Source organism: Stenella coeruleoalba (assembly GCF_951394435.1).
Source record: "Stenella coeruleoalba genome assembly, chromosome: 8".
NCBI classification, from domain to species: domain Eukaryota; kingdom Metazoa; phylum Chordata; class Mammalia; order Artiodactyla; family Delphinidae; genus Stenella; species Stenella coeruleoalba.
The window spans coordinates 42,995,847-43,021,436 of NC_137154.1; the positions used below are offsets into that span (position 1 = coordinate 42,995,847).

Genomic DNA, 25,590 nt, shown 5'->3' on the forward strand with positions numbered 1-25,590 from the left:
AAGAGGAAATCAAAAAATACCTAGAGACAAATGACAATGAAACACGATGATCCAAAACCTAAGGGATACAGCAAAAGCAGTTCTAAGAGGGAAGTTTATAGCAATGCAATCCTACCTCCAGAAACTGGAAAAATTTCAAATAAACAATCTAACCTTACACCTAAAGGAACTAGAGAAAAAAGAACAAACAAAACCCAAAGTTAGTAGAAGGAAAGAAATCATAAAGATCAGAGCAGAAATAAATGAAATGGAAACAAAGAAAACAATAGCAAAGAGCAATAAAATTACAAGCTGGTTCTTAGAGAAGATAAACAAAATCGATAAACCTTTAGCCAGACTCATCAAGAAAAAGAGGGGGAGGACTCAAATCAATAAAATAGGAAATGAAAAAGGAGAAGTTACAACAGGCACCGTAGAAATAAAAAGCATCCTAAGAGACTACTACAAGCAACTCTATGCCAATAAAATGGACAACCTGGAAGAAATGGACAAATTCTTAGAAATGTATAACCTTCCAAGACTGAACCAGGAAGAAACAGAAAATATGAACTGACCAATCACAAGTAATGAAATTGAAACTGTGATTTAAAATCTTCCAACAAACAAAAGTCCAGGACCAGATGGCTTCATAGGTGAATTCTATCAAACATTTAGAGAAGAGCTAACACCCATTCTTCTCAAACTCTTCAAAAATATAGCAGAGGAAGGAACACTCCCAAACTCATTCTATGAGGCCACCATCACCCTGATACCAAAACCAGGCAAAGATACTACAATAAAAAAAAATTACAGACCAATATTACTCATGAATATAGATGCAAAACTCCTCAACAGAATACCAACAGACAGAATCAACAGCACATTAAAAGGATCATCCACCATGATCAAGTGGGATTTATCCCAGGGAGGCAAGGATTCTTCAATATATGCAAATCAATCAATGTGATACACCATATGAAGAAATTGAAGAATAAAAACCATATGATCACCTCAAAAGCAAAAGTATTTCTGCATCTCTGTGCCCATTTTTCTCCAGAAAGTGGGCATAGAGGGAACCTACCTCAACATAATAAAGTCCATATATGACAAACCCACAGCAAACATCATTCTCAACTGTGAAAAACTGAAAGAATTTCAGGAACAAGACAGGAACAAGAGAAGGATGTCTACTCTAGCCACTATTTTTCAACATAGTTTTGGAAGTCCTAGCCACGGCAGTCAGAGAAGAAAAAGAAATAAAAGGAATACAAATTGGAAAAGAAGAAGTAAAACTGTCACTGTTTGCAGATGACATGACACTATACATAGAGAATCCTAAAGATGCCACAAGAAAGCTACTAGAGCTAATCAATGAATCTGGTAAAGTTGCAGGATACGAAGTTAATGCAAGAAATCTCTTGCATTCTTATACACTAACAACAAAATATCAGAAAGAGAAATTAAGGAAACACTCCCATTCACCACTGCAACAAAAACAACAAAATACCTAGGAATAAACCTACCTTACGAGGTAAAAGACCTGTACTCAGAAAACTATAAGACACTGACGAAAGAAATCAAAGATGACACAAACAGATGGAGAGATATACCATGTTCTTGGATTGGAGGAATCAATATTGTGAAAATAACTACACTACCCAAAGGAATCTACAGATTCAATGCAATCTCTATCAAATTACCAATGGCATTTTTTACAGAACTAGAACAAAAAATCTTAAAATTTGTATGGAGACACAAAAGACCCCCAATAGCCAAAGCGGTCTTGAGGGAAAAAAAGGAGCTGGAGAAAGCAGACTTCCTGATTTCAGACTATAATACAAAGCTACAATAATCAAGACAACATGGTACTGGCACAAAAACAGAAATATAGATCAATGGAACGGGATAGAAAGCCCAGAGATAAACCCACGCACCTACGGTCAACTAATCTATGACAAAGGAGGCAAAGATATACAATGGAGAAAAGAAATCTCTTCAATAAGTGGTGCTGGGAAAACTGGACAGCTACATGTAAAAGAATGAAATTAGAACACTTCCTAACACCATATACAAAAATAAACTCGAAATGGATTAAAGACCTAAATGTAAGATAGGACACTATAAAACTCTTAGAGGAAAACATAGGAAGAACACTCTTTGACATAAATTACAGCACGATCTTTTTTGATCCACCTCCTAGAGAAATGGAAATAAAAATAAACAAATGGGACCTAATCAAACTTAAAAGTTTTTACACAGCAAAGGAAACTACAAACAAGACGAAAAGACAACCCTCAGAATGGGAGAAAATTTTTGCAAATGAACCAATGGACAAAGGATTAATCTCCAAAATATATAAACAGCTCATGCAGCTCAATATTAAAAAAACAAACAACCCAATCAAAAAATGGGCAGAAGACCTAAGTATACATTTCTCCAGGAAGACATACAGATGGCCAAGAGGCACATGAAAAGCTGTTCAACATCACTAATTATCAGAGAAATGCAAATGAAAACTACAATGAGGTATCACCTCACACCGGTTAGAATGGACATCATCAGAAAATCTACAAATGACAAATGCTGGAGAGGGTGTGGAGAAAAGGGAACCCTCTTGCACTGTTGGTGGGAATGTAAACTGATACAGCCACTATGTAGAACAGTGTGGAGGTGCTTTAAAAAACTAAAAATAGAATTACCATATGATGCAGCAATCCCACTACTGGGCATATACCCAGAGAAAACCATAATTCAAAAAGACACATGCACCCCAATGTTCATTGCAGCACTCTTTACAATAGCCAGGTCATGAAAGTAACCTAAATGCCCATCAACAGACAAATGGATAAAAAAGATGTGGTACATATATACAATGGAATATTACTCAGCCATAAAAAGGAACGAAATTGTGTCATTTGTAGAGACGTGGATTCACCTAGAGACTGTCATACAGAGCAAGTCAGAAAGAGAAAAACAAATATCGTCTATTAACGCATATATATGGAATATAGAAACATGGTACAGATGAACTAGTTTTCAAGACAGAAATAGAGACACAGATGTAGAGAAAAAACGTATGGACACCAAGGGGGGAAAGCGGGGGTGGGGGTGATGGTGGTGCGATGAACTGGGAGATTGGGATTGACATATATACACTAACATGTATAAAATAGATAACTAATAAGAACCTGCTGTTTAAAAAAAAATTCAATAAAAATCAATGCTTCTTGTGTGCAATGACATAAAAATTATTATATTAAAAGGCAAAAAAAGTCTAATCATGTTCTTAGTATAAATTTATATTTTTATCTTAAAGAACAAGTCTGGATTCCCTAATGAGAAATATGTTGTCTGCTATTGGATTCACCTAATCCACTCTCCACAACTCATTCGAGGATTGATAGAACTGACTCTCTGAAACATGTTTAGAATGTCTTTTCTCCTCATTTTTAAGGGCTGACATACAAACTAATTAAACTTCAACATACATCAATGGTTCCCCTATAGTTTACATTATCTTATTTTTCAGTAGTTTTAGCTTATCCAAGTCAAATGTCCCTTGAGTAATTCTTTGAAGATAAGATCACCCACTGGAAAATTTCTGTAGGTTCTGTGGATTTAAGAATTCTTCTCAGTAGTCTTGATAGGATGATCTCAAGCTATTCTACCTGTGATGGCCTGAAATGTTATCTTTCTCTTTTCTTTAGTTGCTTGATGCCATCATTCTTTATTTCTGAAGTTCAGGGATTTAACAAGCATATATCTAAATGTCTTTCTCTTGAATGTTAAACCTTTGAAAGAAACTGTGTGCCTTTTCCATTTTCAGGACATGAATTATTACCTTGTATCCTCTCCTATTGAAGAAATGACAAGTTTTCATATTACACTGCAACTACCAGCGTTTAGTAGAGGTATGCTGGCCATTGGTAGAGGCTGCCCAAGGTACTCAGTTAAGAAAACTTCTGAAGCCTTATCTTGGCTCAGAGGGAAAGACTTCTGGGATATATTAGTGACAACTGTCTTGGGAGTGGGCTGGGTAAGTGGGGAGGGGAGGAGTGGAAGCAATGAGAACCACTTTTTTGCTAGACCTGCTGTATTATATCATTGCCTATGAATTTTCATATTTATAACCTCCTCTGACTTTGGACTACTTACAGTGAATAGGGTAGGTCTCTGAGTCTGTCTTCTACGTCAGTAACTTTTTCTTGCACTATTGTCCATTCTGTTCTTGTTTTTAAAAATTGGATTTTACACATTACCTACTGCAACACTCATGGTTTTTCTGTTTCCATCAATATTTTTAAGTAGTTTATTATACTAAAATTATAATTCATTTTTCCTAAAATTAAAAAAAAATCTGTTTTTAGCATCTGACATTTCTTATTCAGGATAAGAGTTTCTATGGTTTTGCTTTATTTATCTGCATTACTAATATTTTAGAAAATGTAATTCTGCTTTACATTTTCCACTTTAGTTATTATATTTGGATTTGTCTTCTTGCATTTAATTTTTGTTGTTGGGTACATTATTTTAGGCATTGATATTAGTATTAGGTGGATTTGAGTAAAAAGACTATCTCAAAGTAACACTTATTAACAGTTTTAAGTGTATCTCTTCATGTTCATAATACACACAAGAATAGAAAGAGTTCTCTCTCTCTCATTCTATTAGTAGAAATGAGATTACAGTGTGTATATTTTTCTGCTACTGTTTTTTTTCCCATTTAAACATATATTGTATCTTTCCATGTCAAAATATATGGATATACCTCATTCTTTTCATTGTTGTTGGTACTTTTGGACAAACTTTACCCATTTTATCCACCACTCCCCATCCTATAGCAACCACCAATCTGTTCTCTGTATCTATGAACTCATTTTTGGTTTGGTTTTGTTTAGCTTCAACATATAAGTGAGATCATAAGGTATTTGTTTTTCTCTGTCTGACTTATTTCACTTAGCATAATGCCCTCGAGTTCTATCGTGTTGTTGCAAATGGTAAGATTTCCTTCTTTTTATGGTTAAATAATATTCCATTGTGTGTTTATATATATATATATATATATATATATATATATATATATATATCACATTTTCTTTGTCCATTCATTCATTATGGACACTTAGGTTGCTTCCATATCTTGGCTACTGTAAAGCCAAGCCATTGGCTCATGATGCAATGAACATGCGAGTTTCAGTATCTTTTCAAGTTAGTGTTTTCATTTCCTTTGGATAAATACCTAGAAGTAGAATTGCTGGATCATATGGTAGTTCTATTTTTAATTTTTCGAGGAACCTCCGCACTGTCTTCCACAGTGGCTGAACAAATTTACATTCCCACCAACACAACTGTTTCCTTTTCTCCACATCCTTGCCAACACTTATTTCTTATCTTTTTGATAATAGCCATTCTAACAGATGTGAAGTGATACCTCATTGTGGTTTTGATTTCCATTGTCCTTATAATTAATTACGTTGAGCACCTTTTAACATACCCATTGGCCATCTGTAGGTCTTCTTTGGAAAAATGTCTATTCAGCTCCTCTGCACATTTTAAAATTGGATTGTTTGCTTTTTCGTTATTGAGTTGTATGAGATCTTTATATATTTTGGATATTAACCCCTTATCAGGTATATGATTTGTAACTATTTTCTAACATTCCACAGGTTGCCTTTTCATTTTGTTGATGTTTTCCTTTGTTGTGCAGAGCTTTTTAGTTTGATGTAGTCCCACTTATTTATTTTTGCTTTTGTTGCCTTCCTTCTGGTGTCAACTCCAAAGAATCATCACCAAGACCTATGTCAAGGAACTAACTGCCTATGTTTTCTTCCAGGAGTTTTATGGTTTCATGTCTTACATTCAAGTCTTAAATCTATTTTGAGTTAATTTTTGTGTATGGTGTAAGATAGTGGTCCAGTTTCATTCTTTTGCATGTGGCTGTCCAGTTTTCCCAGCACCATTTGTTGAAGAGATTGTATATTCTCATCTCCTTGTTGTAAATTAATTGACCATTTATCCGTGAGTTTATTTCTGGGCTCTCTATTCTGTTCCATTGATCTATGTGTCTATTTTTAATGCCAAAACTATACTATTTTGATTACTATAGCTTTGTTATATAGTTTGAAATCAGAGAATGTGATTCTTCCAGCTTTGTTCTTCTTTCTCAAGATTGCTTTGCCTATATGGGGTTTTTTGTGGTTCCATGCAAATTTTAGGACTGTTTCTTCTATACCTGTGAAAAATGCCATTGGGATTTTGACAGGAATTGCATTGAATGTGTAGACTGCTTTGGGTAGAATGGATATTTTAAATAATATTTATTCTTCTAATCCATTAGTATGGAATATCTTTCCATCTATTTGTGTCTTCTTCAATTTCTTTCATCAGTATCTTATAGTTTTCAGGATACAGGTCTTTTACCTCCTTGGTTAAATTTATTCCTAGACATTTTATTCTTTTTTGATGTAATTTTACATGGGATTGTTTTCTTAATTTCTTTCTGATAGTTCGTTATTAGTGTATAGAAACAAAACAGATTTTTGTTTATTGATTTTGTATCCTGCAACTTCACTGAATTAATTTATTAGTTCTAACAGTTTGTTGGTGGAGCCTTTAGGGTTTTCTATATATTATATCATGTCATTTGCAAATAGTGACAGTTTTACATTTTCCTTTCTGATTTGGATGCCTTTTATTTGTTTTTCTTGCCTAATTGCTTGAACTAGGACTTCTAATACTATGTTGAATAAGTCTCTAGAGTAAGCATCCTTGTCTTGTTCCTGATCTTAGAGGAAAAGCTTTCAGCTTTTCACTACTGAGTATGATGTTAGCTGTGGATTTGTCAAATGTGGCCTTTATTATGTTGAGGTATGTTCCCTCTTTACCTACTTTGAGAGTTTTTATAATAAATGGAGGCTGAATTTTGTCAAATGCTTTTTTTTTTACATCTATTAAGATATCTTATGATTTTTATCCTTCATTTTGTTATCGTGGTGTATGACATTGATTGATTTGTGGATGCTGAACCACTCTTGCATCCATAACTACATCACACTTGACCATGTGTATGATCCTTTTAATGTATTGTAGAATTCAGTTTGCTAATATTTTAGCAAATTAAGGGTTCTTGCATCAATGTTCATCAAGGATATTGGCCTGTAATTTTCTTTGCTTATGATTTCCTTGTCTGGTTTTGGTATCAGAATAATTCTGGTCTCATAAAATAAGTTTGGAAGTGTTCCCTCCTCTTTTTTCAGAGGATTGGCATTAATTCTTCTTTAAATGTTTGGTAGCATTCACCAGTGAAGCCATCTGGTCCTGGGCTTTTGTTTGTTGGGGAGTTTTTTGATTACTGATTCAATCTTCCTACAAGTATTCAGTCTGTTCAGATTTTCTGTTTAATCATGATTCAATCTTGGTAGGTTGTAATTTTTAGTAATTTATCCATTTTTTTTCTAGGTTGTCTAGGTTTTTGGTGTATAATTACTCAAAATAGTCTCTTATGATCCTCTGCATTTCTGTGGTATCAGTTGTAATGTCTCCTCTTTCATTTCTGATTTTATTTGAGTTCTCCCTTTTTCTTGATGAGTCTAGCTAAAGGTTTGTCAATTTTGTTTATCTTTTACAAGAATCAACTATCAGTTTCATTGATGTTCTCTATTCACTTTTTAGTCTCAATATATGTCTCACTCAAACATATCGTGAGTATCTTTCTATGTCAATACATATTGATATCTCAATCTTTTACAAAAAACTGCATTATATATTATAGAACTTATTCAACTATTCCCCTGTAGATATGCAGTCAGGTTATATTACACTTTTCCCCTATTTGTAATAAAGTTGCAGTAAACATCCTGTGTGTGTGTATTTATGTATGTATTACCAACTGATTATTACTGGTTAAAAAAAAATGCTGCTGCCTTACAAATTTTCTTCTTAAATACAGTCATCTTACCAAATCCCCTTATTATTGTTTGAGTTTTTAACATTCTCTGGGTATGCAAGTAACATAAGATGCAGTTGTCTCTATTTTGTAACCTTATATCACTTATTTCGATTGTATGACATTTTAAGATGGAAGATTTGAGACCCTCTCCTGCTATTTCTACCCTTCACATATTTTTAAAATATTCAACCCTCAAAATTTAAGAGATCTACTCAAATATTCCCATAGTTAAATAATAATTTCATTCAGTGTTGCTAAGAATTTAAAGATAATTTCTTTTTTAAAGTCTCCTCAGTACAGTTTTCTTTTTTGACTTTTATTTTATTTAATTTTTATACAGCAGGTTCTTATTAGTTATCTATTTTATACATAATACTGTATATATGTCAATCCCAATCTCCCAATTCATCACACCACCACCACGCACCCCTGTCACTTCCCCCCTTGGCATCCATACATTTGTTCTCTTCATCTGTATCTCAATTTCTGCCCTGCAAACCAGTTCATCTGTACAATTTTTCTAGGTTCCACATATATGCGTTAATAGACAATATTTGTTTTTCTCTTTCTGACTTACTTCACTCTGTATGACAGTCTCTAGATCCATCCACGTCTCTACAAATGACCCAATTTCATTCCTTTTTATGGCTGAGTAATATTCCATTGTATATATGTACCACATCTTCTTTATCCATTTGGTATGTTGATGGGCTCTTAGGTTGCTTCCATGTCCTGGCTACTGTAAAGAGTGCTGCAATGAACATTGGGGTGCATGTGTCTTTTGAATTATGGTTTTCTCTGGGTATAAGCCCAGGAGTGGGATTCCTGGGTCATATGGTAATTCTATTTTTAGTTTTTTAAGGAACCTCCATACTGTTCTCCATAGTGGCTGTATCAATTTACATTCCCATCGACAGTGCAAGAGGGTTCCCTTTACTCCACACCCTCTCAAGCATTGGTTGTTTGTAGATTTTCTGATGATGCCCATTCTAACTGGTGTGAGGTGATACCTCACTGTAGTTTTCATTTGCATTTCTCTAATAATTAGTGATGTTGAACAGCTTTTCATGTGCTTCTTGGCCATCTGTATGTCTTCCTTGGAGAAATGTCTATTTAGGTCTTCTGCCCATTTTTGGATTAGGTTGTTTGTTTTTTAATATTGAACTGCATGAGCTGTTTATATATTCTGGAGATTGTTTGTCTGTTGATTCATTTGCAAAAATTTTCTCCCATTCTGAGGGTTGTCTTTTTGTCTTGTTTATAGTTTCCCTTGCTGTGCAAAACCTTTTAAGTTTCATTAGGTGCCATTTGTTTATTTTCGTTTTTATTTCCATTTCTCTAGGAGGTGGATCAAAAAAGATCTTGCTGTGATTTATGTCAAAGAGTGTTCTTCCTACGTTTTCCTCTAAGAGTTTTATAGTGTCTGGTCTTACATTTAGGTCTCTAATCCATTTTGAGTTTATTTTTGTGTATGGTGTTAGGGAGTGTTCTAATTTCATTCTTTTACATGTAGCTGTCCAGTTTTCCCAGCACCACTTATTGAAGAGACTGTCTTTTGTCCACTGTATATCTTTGCCTCCTTTGTCATAGATTAGTTGACCATAGGTGCGTGGGTTTATCTCTGGGCTTTCTACCCTGTTCCATTGATCTATATTTCTGTTTTTGTGCCAGTACCATATTGTCTTGATTACCGTAGCTTTGTAGTATAGTCTGAAGTCAGGGAGTCTCTTCCTCTAGCTCCATTTTGTTCCCTCAAGACCACTTTGGCTATTCAGAGTCTTTTGTGTCTCCATACAAATTTTAAGATTTTTTGTTCTAGTTCTGTAAAAAATGTCATTGGTAATTTGATAGGGATTGCATTGAATCTGTAGATTGCTTTGGGTAGTATAGTCATTTTCAGAATATTGATTCTTCCAATCCAAGAAGATGGTATATCTCTCCAACTGTTTGTATCATCTTTGATTTCTTTCATCAGTGTCTTATTGTTTTCTGCATACAGGTCTTTTGTCTCCCTAGGTAGGTTTATTCCTAGGTATTTTGTTCTTTTTGTTGCAATGGTAAATGGGAGTGTTTCCTTAATTTCTCTTTCAGATTTTTCATCATTAGTGTATAGGAAGGCAAGAGATTTCTGTGCATTAATTTTGTATCCTGCAACTTTACCAAATTCATTGATTAGCTCTAGTAGTTTCCTTGTGGAATCTTTAGGATTCTCTATGTATAGTATCATGTCATCTGCAAACAGTGACAGTTTTACTTCTTCTTTTCCAATTTGTATTCCTTTTATTTCTTTTTCTTCTCTGATTGCCGTGGCTAGGACTTCCAAAACTATGTTGAATAAAAGCAGTGAGAATGGACATCCTTGTCTTGTTCCTAATCTTAGAGGAAATGCTTTCAGTTTTTCACCACTGAGAAAGATGTTTACTGTGTGTTTGTTGTATATGGCCTCTATTATGTTGAGGTAGGTTTCCTCTTTACCTACTTTCTGGAGAGTTTTTTATCATAAGTGGGTGTTGAATTTTGTCAAAAGGGTTTTCTGCATCTATTGAGATGATCATATGGTTTTTATTCTTCAATTTGTTCTTATGGTGTATCACATTGATTGATTTCAGTATATTGAAGAATCCTTGAATCCCTGGGATAAATCCCACTTGATCATGGTGTATGATCCTTTTAATGTGCTGTTGATTCTGTCTGCTGGTATTCTGTTGAGGAGTTTTGCATCTATATTCATGAGTAATATTGGTCTGTAATTTTTTTTTATTGTAGTATCTTTGCCTGGTTTTGGTATCAGGGTGATGGTGGCCTCATAGAATGAGTTTGGGAGTGTTCCTTCCTCTGCTATATTTTTGAAGAGTTTGAGAAGAATGGGTGTTAGCTCTTCTCTAAATGTTTGATAGAATTCACCTGTGAAGCCATCTGGTCCTGGACTTTTGTTTGTTGGAAGATTTTAAATCACAGTTTCAATTTCATTACTTGTGATTGGTCTGTTCATATTTTCTGTTTCTTCCTGGTTCAGTCTTGGAAGGTTATACATTTCTAAGAATTTGTCCATTTCTTCCAGGTTGTCCATTTTATTGGCATAGAGTTGCTTGTAGTAGTCTCTTAGGATGTTTTGTATTTCTCCAGTGCGTGTTGTAACTTCTCCTTTTTCATTTCTAATTTTATTGATTTGAGTCCTCTCCCTCTTTTTCTTGATGAGTCTAGCTAATGGTTTATAAATTTTGTTTATCTTCTCAAAGAACCATCTTTTTGTTTTATTGATCTTTGCAACTGTTTTGTTTCCATTTCATTTATTTCTGCTCTGATCTTTATGATTTCTTTCCTTCTACTAACTTTGGGTTTTGTTTGTTCTTTTTTCTCTAGTTCCTTTAGGTGTAAAGTTAGATTGCTTATTTGACATGTTTGTTGTTTCTGGAGGTAGGATTGTATTGCTATAAACTTCCCTCTTAGAACTGCTTTTGCTGTATCCCTTAGGTTTTGGATCATCATGTTTCCATTGTCATTTGTCTCTAGGTATGTTTTGATTTCCTCAGTGATCTCTTGGTTATTTAGTAACGTATTGTTTAGCCACCATATGTTTGTGCTTTTTACTTTTCCCTGTAATTCATTTCTAATCTCATAGGGTTGTGTTCAGAACAGATGCTTGATATGATTTCAGTTTTCTTATATTTACTGAGGCTTGATTTGGGATCCAAGATGTGATCTATCCTGGAGAATGTTCTGTGCACACTTTAGAAGAAAGTGTAATCTGCTGGTTTTGGATGGAATGTTCTGTAAATATCAATTAAGTCTATCTGGTCTATTGTGTCATTTAAAGCTTGTGTTTCCTTATTAATTTTCTGTTTGGATGATCTGTCCATTGGTGTAAGTGAGGTGTTAAAGTCCCCCACTATTATTATTTTACTGTCATTTCCTCTTTTATAGCTGTTAGCAGTCGCCTTATGTATTGATGTGCTCCTACCTTGGGTGCATATATATTTATAATTGTTACATCTTCTTCTTGAATTGATCCTTTGATCATTATGTAGTGTCCTTCCTTGTCTCTTGTAATAGTCTTTATTTTAAAGTCTATTTTATCTGATATGAGTATTGCTACTCCAGCTTTCTTTTGATTTCCATTTGCATGGAATATCTTTTTCCATCCCCTCACTTTCAGTCTGTATGTGTTCCTAAGTCTGAAATGGGTCTCTTGTAGACAGCATATATATGGGTCTTGCTTTTGTATCCATTCAGCGAGCCTGTGTCTTTTGGTTGGAGCATTTAATCCATTCACGTTTAAACTAGATATTGATATGTATGTTCCTATTACCATTTTCTTAATTGTTTTGTGTTTGTTTTTGTAGGTGCTTTTCTTCTTTTGTGTTTCCCACTTAGAGAAGTTCCTTTAGCATTTGTTGTAGAGCTGGTTTGGTGGTGCTGAATTCTCTTAGCTTTTGCTTGTCTGTAAAGCTTTTGATTTCTCCATCGCATCTGAATGAGATCCTTGCCGGGTAGAGTAATCTTGGTTGTAGGTTCTTCCCTTTCATCACTTTAAATATATCATGCCTCTCCCTTCTGGCTTGTAGAGTTTCTGCTGAGAAATCAGCTGTTAACCTTATGGGAGTTCCCTTGTATGGTATTTGTTGTTTTTCCCTTGTTGCTTTCAATAATTTTTCTTTTTCTTTAATTTTTGCCAATTTGATTACTATGTGTCTCGATGTGTTTCTCCTTGGGTTTATCCTGCCTGGGACTCTCTGCACTTCCTGGACTTGGGTGGCTATTTCCTTTCCCAGGTTAAGGAAGTTTTTGACTATAATCTCTTCAAATATTTTCTCCGGTCCTTTCTCTCTTTCTTCTCCTTCTGGGAGCACTATAATGTGAATGTTTTTGCATTTAATGTTGTCCCAGGGGTCTCTTAGGCTCTCTTCATTTCTTTTCATTCTTTTTTCTTTATTCTGTTCCACAGCAGTGAATTCCACCATTCTGTGTTCCAGGTCACTTACCCGTTCTTCTGCCTCAGTTATTCTGCTATTGATTCCTTCTAGTGTATTTTTCATTTCAGTTATTGTATTGTTCATCTCTGTTTGTTTGTTCTTTAACTCTTCCAGGTGTTTGTTAAACACTTCTTGCATCTTCTCGATCTTTGCCTCCATTCTTTTTCTGAGGTCCTGCATCATCTTCACTATCATTATTCTGAATTCTTTTTTTGGAAGGTTGCCTATCTCCACTTCATTTAGTTGCTTTTCTGGGGTGTTATCTTGTTCCTTCATCTGGTACATAGCCCTCTGCCTTTTCATCTTGTCTATCTTTCTGTGAATGTGGTTTTTGTTCCACAGGCTGCAGGATTATAGTTCTTCTTGCTTTTGAAAGAAGGTATTTTCAATTCAATGCATATGGAGTTTCTGCTAGTGATGGAGGGTCTTCTGCAGAGGTGGGGGACAGCTGTGGCTCACTGTGGGGACAAGGACACTGGCAGTAGAAGCTCTGGGAAGTACTCCATGGTGTGATCCCTCCCAGAGTCTGCCATTAGCCCCACCAAAGGGCCTGTAGTCTTCTCATTTTCTTTATTCAGCTAATTTCAGCTAGCTCTTTGAAAATTTTCTATTGATAATTTTTTTTTATTCTTCCAGGAAATTGCTTCTCTCACGTTTTTATAGTTCTGCAAATTGTTCATCACTAGTTTAACTTGTTATAAAGTACTAGGCATGATTTTGAAATAGGATGCTATTTAGAAAATGTTCTGATAGGATTATTTTGTGAATCTTTCAGTTGTTTTTGAAGTTAGCATCCAAATATGCTTTTGAAACAATGAAACAGTATTCAAAAAGTTCTGAAGTATAAAGACAGGGCAGAATAAACTCAAGAATTCTGAATGATAGAAGGACTGAGACGTTCTAACAAACAGAGTTGCCATATATATCATACTATATTAATGTAACCACCCTTCAAAGAATTAGAATACATAAAATACTCCATCCAGTATGAGAAATTCTAAGTCATTATATTTTTGTTTCCAGAAACATGGAAATGGTCAGTTAAAAAAAAAATTTTTTTTAATTGCATCATGGTCAAAGAATTTGGTCTGTATGATAACTTGAGACTTACTTTATGGACCTAAGCAAAATCTGTAAGTGTTCCATACAGTTGAAAAGAATGAGAATACTCCAGTTTGGGGGTGTTGCTGGTTAATTACATTGTCCGCATCTTCTCTAGTCTTATGAACTTTTTCCTTAATGTGTTATTAAGAGAAATATGTAATGGCAGATTTGTCAACTTCTTGTAATTCTGACTGGCATTTTAAATTTTTATATATTTAATGCACAAAAGTGTGTTAGGTTGAAAATGTCAATATTTTCCTAGTAATTTTAGTCTCATTAATATGTAGAGACTCACTGTAGTGATGCTTTTTGCCTTAGTCTATTTCATTTGATATTAAAATAGTTACAGCAGCTTTCTTTTAATTAGTATTAGTCTAGTATATATGATTACTTCTATTCTTTTTCTTTCAACCCTTCTGTGTCTTCATGGTACTATCTCTAGTAAAGAGCACAGAGCAAGATTTTATTTTGTTATCTAATCTGATGATCTTTGTCTTTTAAATGGATAATGCAAGAGGGAAAAGATATGGGAACATATGTATATTTATAACTGATTCACTTTGTTATAAAGCAGAAACTAACACACCATTGTAATGCAGTTATACTCCAATAAAGATGTTAAAAAAAAAACCCGACACACACAAAAAGCCAATTTACATTGATTGCCTTTACAAATATACTTGGATTCACTTCTACCAACTTATTTTAAGCTTTCTACTTCTCTACTTTTCTGATTCTTTATGTTCTGCTTCCATCCTTGTTGCTTCTTAGATTAAGGTTTCTGTTCCCACTCATTTCATTTTCTCCCCATTAAAAGTAGGGAGGTTATACACTGCTTTATTATCTTATTGATTTCCCTAGAAAATTTATCATGTGTATTTAACTGAACAGAGTCCTATGTTAATTAGTCTCTTTATTCACATACTAAATAATACAAGAACCTCAGCACACTCTAACTCAAATCACTCTTCCTGAGTTAAGTACCTTAGTTGTCTGGAATTCTGATTCTATCTTCATTTTTTGTTGCATTTCAGATAATTTTTTGGGGGGGGTTCACTTTCCTTCTTTGTGGAGAACACCCTTTAGAAACTCCTTTTAGTGAGGGTCTTTTGGTAGTAAACCCTCTCACTTCATGTTTGCTTAAAATGCCTTTTTTCCCCATTTTTAAAACAGGTTTTTTGGTTGTTTTTTTTTTCCTGGATATAAACCTGTAAGTTAACAATATTTTTTCTGCACTTTGAAAATATCATTCCAACAGCTTTGGGATTTGATTGTTCCTGAGGAAAGACAGCTTTCAGTCTATTGTTCCTTTATAGGTAATCTCTTTTTTTCTCTCTGCTTTTAATCTTTTCTTTGTCTTCAGTGTTCTTAGGTATCATTATGAAGTTTTCTTGTTAATTATCCTGTTTGGGATTCCTTGAGATTCCTGAATATGAGACTTCATATCTTTCACCAATTTTGAAAATTTTTAATTCATTATGTCTTTAAATATTGACTATACTCCATTCTCTTTCTTTTCTCCTGCTAGAATTCCAATTAGCCATATGTTGGATTTTCTTAATCTCTATGTCTTTTAATTCTCACTTTCCACTCCATTGTCTTTCTAATACTGCATTCTGGGTAATTTCTTCAATTCCATCTTCCAGCTCATCAATTCCTTCTTCAGCTGTGTCTAATCCATTGAGGTTTCTAATTTCATTATTCTATTTTTTCCCCATTTCTAGAAGTTCTATTTAGTTCTCTCATATCTGCCTGTCCAATTTTGATAGTTGCTTGTTCTTTTATCATCCTTTCTATAGTCTGAAAACTTTTATTTTGACATATTAAATATATTTTCTATTCCATAACTGATCAATTGCTAATATCCATAGCATTTGTGGGATGAATCTGCAGTTTATTGTTTTGGTTGATGCTGCCCATGGTGCCTTCCTTTCATGTGTTTGTTGATTTCTGATTTTGAGCTCATTTGTCTTGGAATTTTATCTCTGGGAATTTTTTGTGGCCTGGGTTTAAAGTTCATTCCTTTCAAGAGGCATGTGTTCCCTTCTGCCTTGGGGAACACTAATAACTTGGAACAACTTTTAACTATATTTTCAGCTTGGGGCATTTAAAGCCACATAAGTACTGTGAATCCTAGTCCTAAAATCTGTGTGAGTACAGACATTTTATGATAAGGAATTATCAGTGCAGACTTCTTCTTTATCTTGTCCCTTTCATATCCAAGGCTGAGATAGACATTTATCCTTACTGCCCCTCTCTGTGGGACAAGATTGTTTTAGTTTACCCACTGAAAGTGTTACCCTTCAGAGACACTGGCTCTATACAGGGGTCTCTGATTCAATTCCCCTTCCTTTCAGACTTCAGGCTTTGTGTCTTGGCCCTGTAAGTGTGAACCATTAAACCTCAGGCTAATTAGGCCATTAGAAATTAACACTTATTTTACTGGATTTACACTTCCTTGTTGTTTTTGGCATCAGTAGGATTTCCTTCCCTTTCAGCTTACCCATGCAATACAAAAATATATTTTTTAAGGCTTATCCAGATTTTTAAACTATGCAGACCAAGAGGATTTGCTTGAACATTTAGTCAGCCATAATGCTCAACCTGAAAATCTATTTCCTTATCTTACGACATTAGCTTGTATATCCAAAACACTTATAATTGTGATGATAGCCATCATCTCTGATTTGTTCCTAATACCATGTCTTTGATATTTCACTATGTAATGTGTTCACTGTTAGGTTTTGTATAAATTGTCTTTATCTTATTTAGGTGGTTTCCTTTTCTTCCTATTTTACTTGGGATAGCTGTTGAAATGTATGAAGTATTATTTGACATCCACCGATAGATTCAGTTTTGCTACTGAAATTTACATATGTACTCTACCATTCTTTTATAAAATTGAGAATATACAAACATGGAAAAACTTCAAGCTGTGAGAATTAAGTCCCCTCTTCCCATTGCAGTCCCAAGTTCCCTAGTTCCACACCATAGAGAGTTTATTGTGACTTACCAGAGATATTCTTTATATACTCAATTGTTAGATGTGTCTCTTAATGCACATGCACAGTGACATATATATACACACAGTACTGTACCATACTTTTTTTACTTAGTAACACACTCTAGAGCTTCTCTACTACTTATAAATAAAAGAATAAGAATAAAAAGAATTTCATCCAGCTTTTGAGTTTTTCAGAGACCAGAAAATGTCTCGTCCAGCTTAAGAATACCAGTATACATTATCTTCAATTATCTTAGAAACAGTGACTATCATAGCAGTACCTAGGGCAGTGCTGTCCAAAACAACTTTCTGCTATGATGGAAATGCTCATTTCTGCACTATTCAATATGGTGGCCACTAGACACATTTGGCTAGCGAGCATTTGAAATGTAGCTGGTGTGACTAAGTAAAGGAATTTTTAATTTTAATTACTTTTAATAGCTACATGTGGTTAGTGAGTGCTGTACTGAACCACTCAGCTGTACAGTTGCACAGGCCATCTTCCTGGTTTTACAGAAGAGTGACCTGAGCTGCAGAGAAATGTTTTAGTGGCAGAACCAGGATTGGAACTCAGATCTCCTATCTTTCTCTTCATTCCTCTTTCAATTTTAGCATAGCTGCTACTTCAGCCTAAGTACTTTTTTGGGTGTAGGGAAGCGACTCTCAAAACCAATATGACCAAACCCTTCAAGATGCTGCTCTTCCAGGGACTCATGGAATCATCCCTATTTAACATCCATCACTTAGGGTCAGCCTGGTTTACTTCAGCTGCTCATTCCCTACATCACTAGGTTCTCTTAAAGCTTCTCCCCATCTATACTGCCACTCCTCTAGTTCGACACCCTTATTATCTTATAAAAGGATGCTTTGCTGGTGTTTCCTCTACTGCCTCTGAGCAACCCTCCTGCTGCTCCTATTTCTGATCATGGTGTTTTGCTCACAAGCCATCAGCAGTTACCACTGGGCACTGCATATAGTCTAAAATTTTTACTGCAAGGTCCTCTATAATGTAAGCTCATCTTATTTCTTTAAACAAATTTCTTGTTTTAGAATGGTTTTTAGATTTATAGAAAAGCTGAAATGGCAGTTCAGATAGTTCCTACATGTCCTAAATCCAGGTTCACCTATTGTTAACCTCTTACATTACTACAGTACATCTGTCACAACTAATGAACTGACATTAGTACATGACTATTAACTAAACTCCATATTTATTTGGGTTTCACTAGTTTTTCCTTAACATCCTTTTTCCGTTCACACCTATTCATCATTACCTGCCTCATGTCCTCTGTTCTAGGATCATTTTTTCAGAGATGTCTGGTTTTTCAAGACCTTGACAGTTTTGAAGAGTACTGGGTTTTTCCTATATTTTTCTCATGGTTAGACTGGGGATTTTGGAGAGAAAGACCACAGAGGTGAAGTGCCCTTTTAACTGCATCCTATCAAGGGCACATGCTATCAACGTGACTTATCAACGGTGATGCTAACTTTGATTTGGCCAAAGTAGTGTCTGTACGAGGTTCCTCCACTCCATACACTAATCATTGGAAGCCAGTCACTAGATCCAGTCCACATCAGGGATGGGGAGTTAACTTCTACTTCCTTGAAGGAGTTATAAATCAATAACTTATTTGAAATTACTCTGTAAAGAAGATTTGTCTCTTCTCCCTCATTTATTTATTCAGCTATTTATTGATATCAATATGGACTTAAGGATATTTATTTTAGACTTTGGGTTATAATCCAACATTATTGTTACTCATCTTCTGGCTCAAATTTCCACCTTTAGCCATTGGGAGCTCTCTCAGATGGGCCCTGAACACTTTCAACATGCTGCCCCGCAGATATACTTTCTTCCCCTAGTGCCTCTTTTTGGCACTGCAAGATGCTCCAGGCTCATCTGTATGCCCTGGTTTCTATTACTGGAGACTGGAGTTAGAAACCAAGGTCTGGGTGCTGGTTCCCATCTTCTTTGTTAGCCCCACACCCCACTCAACCAATGCTGATGGTCACCTACCCATATGCTCCTGTCTCTATAACACTCTCCACTCACACCGAAATCCACAGGTGCTTACCAGCAACATTTTTTACTAGAATGTTCTTCTCCTCCTTCATCTGGCTGAAATTCTGCTCCTTCCAGAAGGCCTGATTCAAAATGCCGCCTCTTTCATGATGCCTTTCCAAATCTTCAACTTGACAGCCCACAGCCCTTCATAGTACAGGTTGTGAGTTACCTAAAGGCGGCGCTGTGATGTATTTACGTCCGTATCCCTAAACTCAGCAGTAGGACATAGCAAATTAAATGGCTATTGCTTGACGAATATTAATTGATTAGATTAAGGCCAGTGTAAGATGTACTCTTTAGGGTCTACCAGCGAAAAAGAAACACACACACATACCCAACACAAAACAAAAAACCCTCCTGCAGAACCTTTATGTCCAAGGGACCCTTCCTAGTCTCATGCCCGAAGAAGACACCCTGTTTCAGTCATATGTTATTGCGAAAACCAGAAGGGAGAGCCTTATGACTTCCATCCCTCAGAAAAGGCCTTTTCTGTTCCCAGTTACACACACATGTTCAAAGATTAGGATCAGGGGAATCTAACATGCCATAAGGCAAATTGCAGAGCTGTCCCAAGTCAGGAAACCTCAATAGGAAACAGGCAGCAGCCCATGGTCAAATGAAATGATGACCCGGGATAGGCATTTCCCTAGAATCCCCTGCCTCCTGCCTTTCTCACTTAGTCACATCTACCGCCTAGGGGATGTGATGTTGGCGATGCAAATACAGCAAGGTGACCATGGATGCACCTGTAAGCTGAGACGCTGGGAAATGTGTCCCAACTTCGAACCATTCTGGGACTTTTACCCCACTTATTGGTGCACTGGGCTAAAAGAATACCCGGGGGAAGTGAGGATATTGCATCTATCAGTCGCCCTGAGAAGAGGCTAATCCTGGGATAAAAGATGAGGTGAATTTCTGTCAGGGGCTAGGGAGAAACTTCCTCTTCATTCTTGGGGGTGGGGAGTTTGTGTTCTGAGGTGTGGAAAGGGCTGGAGCCATTGTCATGAGAGGATGGGGGTGGGCACCATAAAGAGGCAGGCCAAAGTGGCCAGCATCTGACTTTTCCCAGGCGGTGACACCAATGATACAGAGAAATGGCCAGTGTTGGGAGGAGCAGTCCTTAAAGTAGGAGTTGCACCCTCTGGTCTTCCTGGATGACGCTGACGCCCCTTCCCTGAGCTCCCAGCATTCACCTGCCACGGCAGACAGCTATCTCCGGCCCTGAAGCGCTCGCCTTCTCTAGCAGGAGTACAGTCCAGGGGTTCTTAATTCCTACACAATCCTCAAGCACACAGTGATGGGAGCCATAGGATAAACGTCCCTGCTCCCTGTCCTGAGTAGGGGGATTTTGAGGGGTGGTGTCACCTAGTTTCTCAGCCCTGGGCCCTGGTTGCAAACAGAGCTGTCATCCTCATGAATGCATCCTTAATGGTGTCTCTCTCTTCCTCTCTTCCATTCCCCACTTGACCACCTGTACTTTCTAAGATCACCCGTCACATAAACTTCCTCCACGCAAGTCCTTGTTTCAGCATCTGCTTTCAGGAAAACCTCAACTCAGATATGCTGCCCGCGCAAGAGGGAAGATGCAGAGAACAGAGGCCGCAGTGGGCAGCTGGGCTAGGCAGCTCAGAAAGGAGGACCTGGGGGAGGCTGCACCAGAAGAATTTCCCAGACTTGCCTAGGGACTCAGAAGGGCAAGGAGACCGGGCACTGATGCTGAGCAAGTAGCATCTGGCCACACAGAGGAGCAGCAGGTATGACGCCACCCTCTCAGAACTCAAGATCAGAGAGCACCCAGCCAGACAGTCCACCTGTCATCTCAGGGACGCTCAACTATTCAGAATTTCACCATAACAATAACACGCACGCACCTCTGGCCCAGAGATCCCTGCCTTGGCATCTTGCTCATTTCTGGGTTGAGTCCTTGTGCCATGATGTCATCAGCATGGCTTCCCGGATCCCAGGTCCATATCCTGCTCCCGAGATGTGACTCGGCATATCTGGACTCCTGAAGGTCGCTATGCCATTTTAATTTTTTTCTAAATGCCAGTATTTCATAGTTAGTTTACTAATCCCAAACTCAGCCCCCTCCTACTCTCCATGCCCAGCCCCAGTACAATTTGAAGCTGAATTTCTGGAAATGATCATGCCTGCTTCATCTTAGTACCACCAGGTAATAGTACCGTACCTACACACGGATATTTATCTGTGTGACAGGTAGCCAGTTAAAAACACCAAGTAATATGCCCAGATACTGATTTCTAAGCACCATTCTCTAATAAAAGAAACTGGGGCTCCTTGAAGAAGTAGTTGATTCTAGGCCCAGAGTAAAAGTGAAATATAAGATAAGCCTGGAGCATCTTATGATATGAGAAAGTAAAGAAGTGCTAAGAAAAAAAAATATGGGGCAGCACGTCCAGGAAGTGCCCAGGAGCCAACCTGAAAGAGCTCCTAGTGGTCAAAGGGGGAAGTATATGAGCAAAACATGAATAATGATAACATTGATGATAAACTAAAGTATAATAAGTATCTTTGTATCCATACTGATGTAAATAAATAAGTAAATGGGGGACAAGAGACAACTTTTCCTTACAGAAGACTTCCAGTTAATAAATGTGGAAGGAATAGGAAACTAGAAAAATAGAAAACCTCCACTAGGCCACCACAGTAATAACTGGCAGACATGCTCCACCAATTACAATTAGTGGAAGGAGTGGAAGGAGAAGCAAGATATTTGCAAAGTCTTAAAGTATCTCCCCACAAATAAATTAATAACAAAGAGAAAAATAGCAACTTTACAGTGAAGGAATCTGGCGGACACCAACTTAACCGAGTGGTCAATGTTAACATCAGCAGTGATAAGACATGTTAACATCGTGTCTGCCCTGATATGATGCCCTGAGGACACATCAGCTCCGTGGGGTCCTTCCCCAAAACATATCACCTTGGAAGCCCAAGGTTAATTTCTTAGTTTTGATGCTTGCCCTATGGTTGGTAAGATGCTAACATTAGAGGAAGCTGAGTAAGGGGAGACAGGAACTCTCTGTACTGTCTCTGCAGCTCTACTATAAGTCTAAAATTAGTTCAGGGGGCTTCCCTGGTGGCACAGTGGTTAAGAATCCGCCTGCCAATACAGCGGACACAGGTTCAAGCCCTGGTCTGGGAAAATCTCACATGCCGCGGAGCAGCTAAGCCCATGTGCCACAACTACTGAGCCTGCGCTCTAGAGATCATGAGCCACGACTACTGAGCCCATGTGTCACAACTACTGAAGCCCGCATGCCTAGAGCCCGTGCTCCACAACAAGAGAAGCTCTGCAATGAGAAACCTGTGCACCGCAACGAAGAATAGCCCCTGCTCGCAGGTACTAGAGAAAGCCCACACACAGCAAAGAAGACCCAACGCAGCCAAAAATAAATAACATTTAAAAAAATAATAAATTAAATAAATAAATAAAATTAGTTCAAAATAAAAAAGTTTTAAAGAAACATTGACAAATGGGCTATGGGTTTAAGTGTTAAGACAAATAGTGAAATATAAAGACGATCTGGGAGAACTTCAGAGTGCTACCAAGGCAGGAAACAGCTTAATGTGAGAAAAGGATTTTGGAGCCAGAGAAGTTAAGACAAATGATGAGGTTCTGAGCTAAGGAGGAAGCAGTGGGGCTGGAAAAGTTTTTGAAAGCCAACCCTGACCTAGCACACAGTGAGCCAGGCACTTTTCCAAGTGCTGCACGTGTACTAACTGATTAAGAAATGGGACGGTTTGACACACACACACACATATGGGAACACAGTTGTCAGAACTGTGACTAACAGAATATGAAGGAAGAAGAAAGAGCTATCCACGATGACCCCCAGGTTTGTCATCTGTGGTCATAATAGCATTCCTCAAGGTGGAAAACAGATTGGACTTGGGGAGGAGGAAGATAAGCTCAGTTTGGGGCAGGCTGGTTATAGGTGCCTGTGTGACAGCCAGGTGGGCAGGTACAAGATAACCTTACTTACAGCTTCAAAGCGAAAGCCGTTCCAGAGATAGAGACCTGAGAATGGTGATCATATAGCTGATGGCTGAAACTATAGGTGTGGATGAAATCACCCAGGAAGAGGGTATGAAACAAAAAGAGAAGGGGGCCAAGGATGGAAGGTGGAGGAACCCCAACCATTACGGAAAGAAGAACAGATGAGGAGGACTGAGAAGTGGGTGTCAGAGGCGGAAGAGGACCCGTCACAGAAACCGTCAGGCTGGGGTGGGGGGGTGAGGTGTTCAGTAGTGTCAAATGCCACCACGTAAGAAGAGCTCTCAATTGACACTGGTGACCTGGGAAGGAAAAGTTGATGGGTAGGTGGTGGCACCCAGCCTGTACCTAAGGACTGAATACTTAGTGGTGGGAAAGCAGAACAGGGAGTGCCAAACATTATCCTGAGAAACCTGGCTGGGAACGAAGAAAGAAAAATAGCCAGAGGGGAACTCGAGGTCAGAGGGGTCACCCAAAACCCCGTCTCCAGACTGATTCCTCCCAGGAGCTCCTGACACATAGTTTCAACCGCGAACTAGTTCTCTCCACTGGGCACTCTGCCTGTAGCTTTTGAGTGTGTACGTCTAGCCTTAGACCTACAACGGTTCTACACTTAAGTTGACAAAAGAGGCATCACCTCCGCTGTGAATCGCATTTTCAACATGAACATTGAGATCTGAGATGATCTAACCTGACTGTACTTGATGCCTGACTTGGGGCGGCACGGATGATGCTGGACAGTTTTGTAACCATTCCCGGAGGTGAGATTGCTCACGACCACGTTCCATCACTGCACAGCCATGTTCCACCCCTGCTTTCAAAGCCCAGCGTAGAACACTTCCAGACAGTTTCAGATCCCAACTAGAAATCTGCTGGCGGGGTTAAAAGCTACAGTCACTAGGAGAGATGCTCAGTGAGGCTCACGGCTTTTTCACATCCGCATGTGCCAAAGATGTTTCATTCCTCTCCGTGTTCAGTTGCGTCTACAAGCCTTCAGATATGAACACTCATTAATATTGACGTTTGAGTACTGAATCGGCTTAGCTTCCTAGAAATTACTAGATTTTATATGATTCATTCATTCATTCAATATACATTGATTAAGTGCTGGGCAACATGTTAGTACTGGAGAAGACTGGATAAATAAATGCGAAAAGGTTCCTTTCCTTGAGAAGCCCACATACACTTACATGAACAGCTACAAACAACATGGAATATCCTATAATAATAAAGCCATGTATATTATGTATACATGTCTGTGTGTGTCTATATAATAAAGCATTATGTTATGTATACGTCTGTGTATCTATATAACAAAGGCACGTATGTTATGTCTATGTGTATCTATATAATAAAGGCACGTATGTTATGTACACGCGTGTGTGTCCATGTAATAAAGACCTGCATGTTATGTATACATGTGTGTGTATCTATTTCTGAGGGAACACAGACGACAGCATGACTGTCCCTTCCAGATGTGACTGGGTTGTGAGGGGTATTAGAGGGAGGCGCGCTCAGTTGACTGTAGAGATTGGAAAGATGAGCAATAATGGTTTGCCTCGGTGGATAAAGGAGGAAGAAAGGCCCTAGAGGCAGAAGGAACAGCAAGTGCAAAAGTAGAGAGGTGTGAATATGCCCGATGCATGTCATAACGTGGTGACGGTGTTCATAAACGTAACAAAACCAGCAATGAAATGACGAAAGACACTGACTGGGCACTGACTGGGCATCAGGTGCTACTCTAAGCACTTTCCATGGCATGAGCCACGTGTGTGAGTGGTCAGAGGGGAGGCTGACAAGACAGCTGGGGATCGGAGGATGAAATGTTTTGAATGTTGTACTAATAGGCCTGGACTTTGTCCCACAGGTAGGGGAGAGTGAGTACTGGCAAGATGAGACTTGGCAATTAAAAAAGATTCCTCAGCTAGCTGTGTGGGGAACGGGTTGGAGGAGGTGAGATGGGAAGCAAAGAGGTGAGCTGGGAAATTGTTTCAACAGTTCAGACAAGTGAAAAGTGCAGGGAGGAGGAATGCGGGAGAGAATTCTGAGTAAGAAACGGGCCTTGGAGACCCCCCCGCCCCGCCCCACAGCCATGGGGGGACAAGGAAGAGGGGACGGGGTTCTAGTCACTCGGAGGGGCAGGAACATCTTCAGGAAAGTGGATGAGCTCAGCTGAGGTGCACGCAGGTGGAGGTGCCGAGTGGAGTGGGCAGCTAAGAATGAAAGTCTAGAACTTGGGGCAGTGGTTAGGATGAGAGAAAGTGGGGTGCAGAGAGGGGAAGTCCAAATCTAGTCAAGTTGAATCTGTCCTTTCATCACCAACCTCACCCTGAAGTCTCCCGTCCCCGCCTCCTCCACGCTTTCACACGACAGGTATGAATGGATCCAGGGACACATACCCTTGCAGATGCAAGTTACCTGGAGACACACAGGGGCCAAGCATCATAAAGCACGTACTTCTGCATACTTGCACCAACCTAGAGAGAGATACGCAGAGGA

At 38.0% G+C, this 25,590-nt stretch overlaps 1 protein-coding gene across 3 annotated transcripts in view; it reads right to left on the reverse strand.

The window, feature by feature from the left end:
• PARVA (parvin alpha) overlaps nucleotides 1–25,590 on the reverse strand; it is a 180,386-nt gene that overhangs the window by 50,645 nt on the left and 104,151 nt on the right. The window lies entirely within an intron of this gene.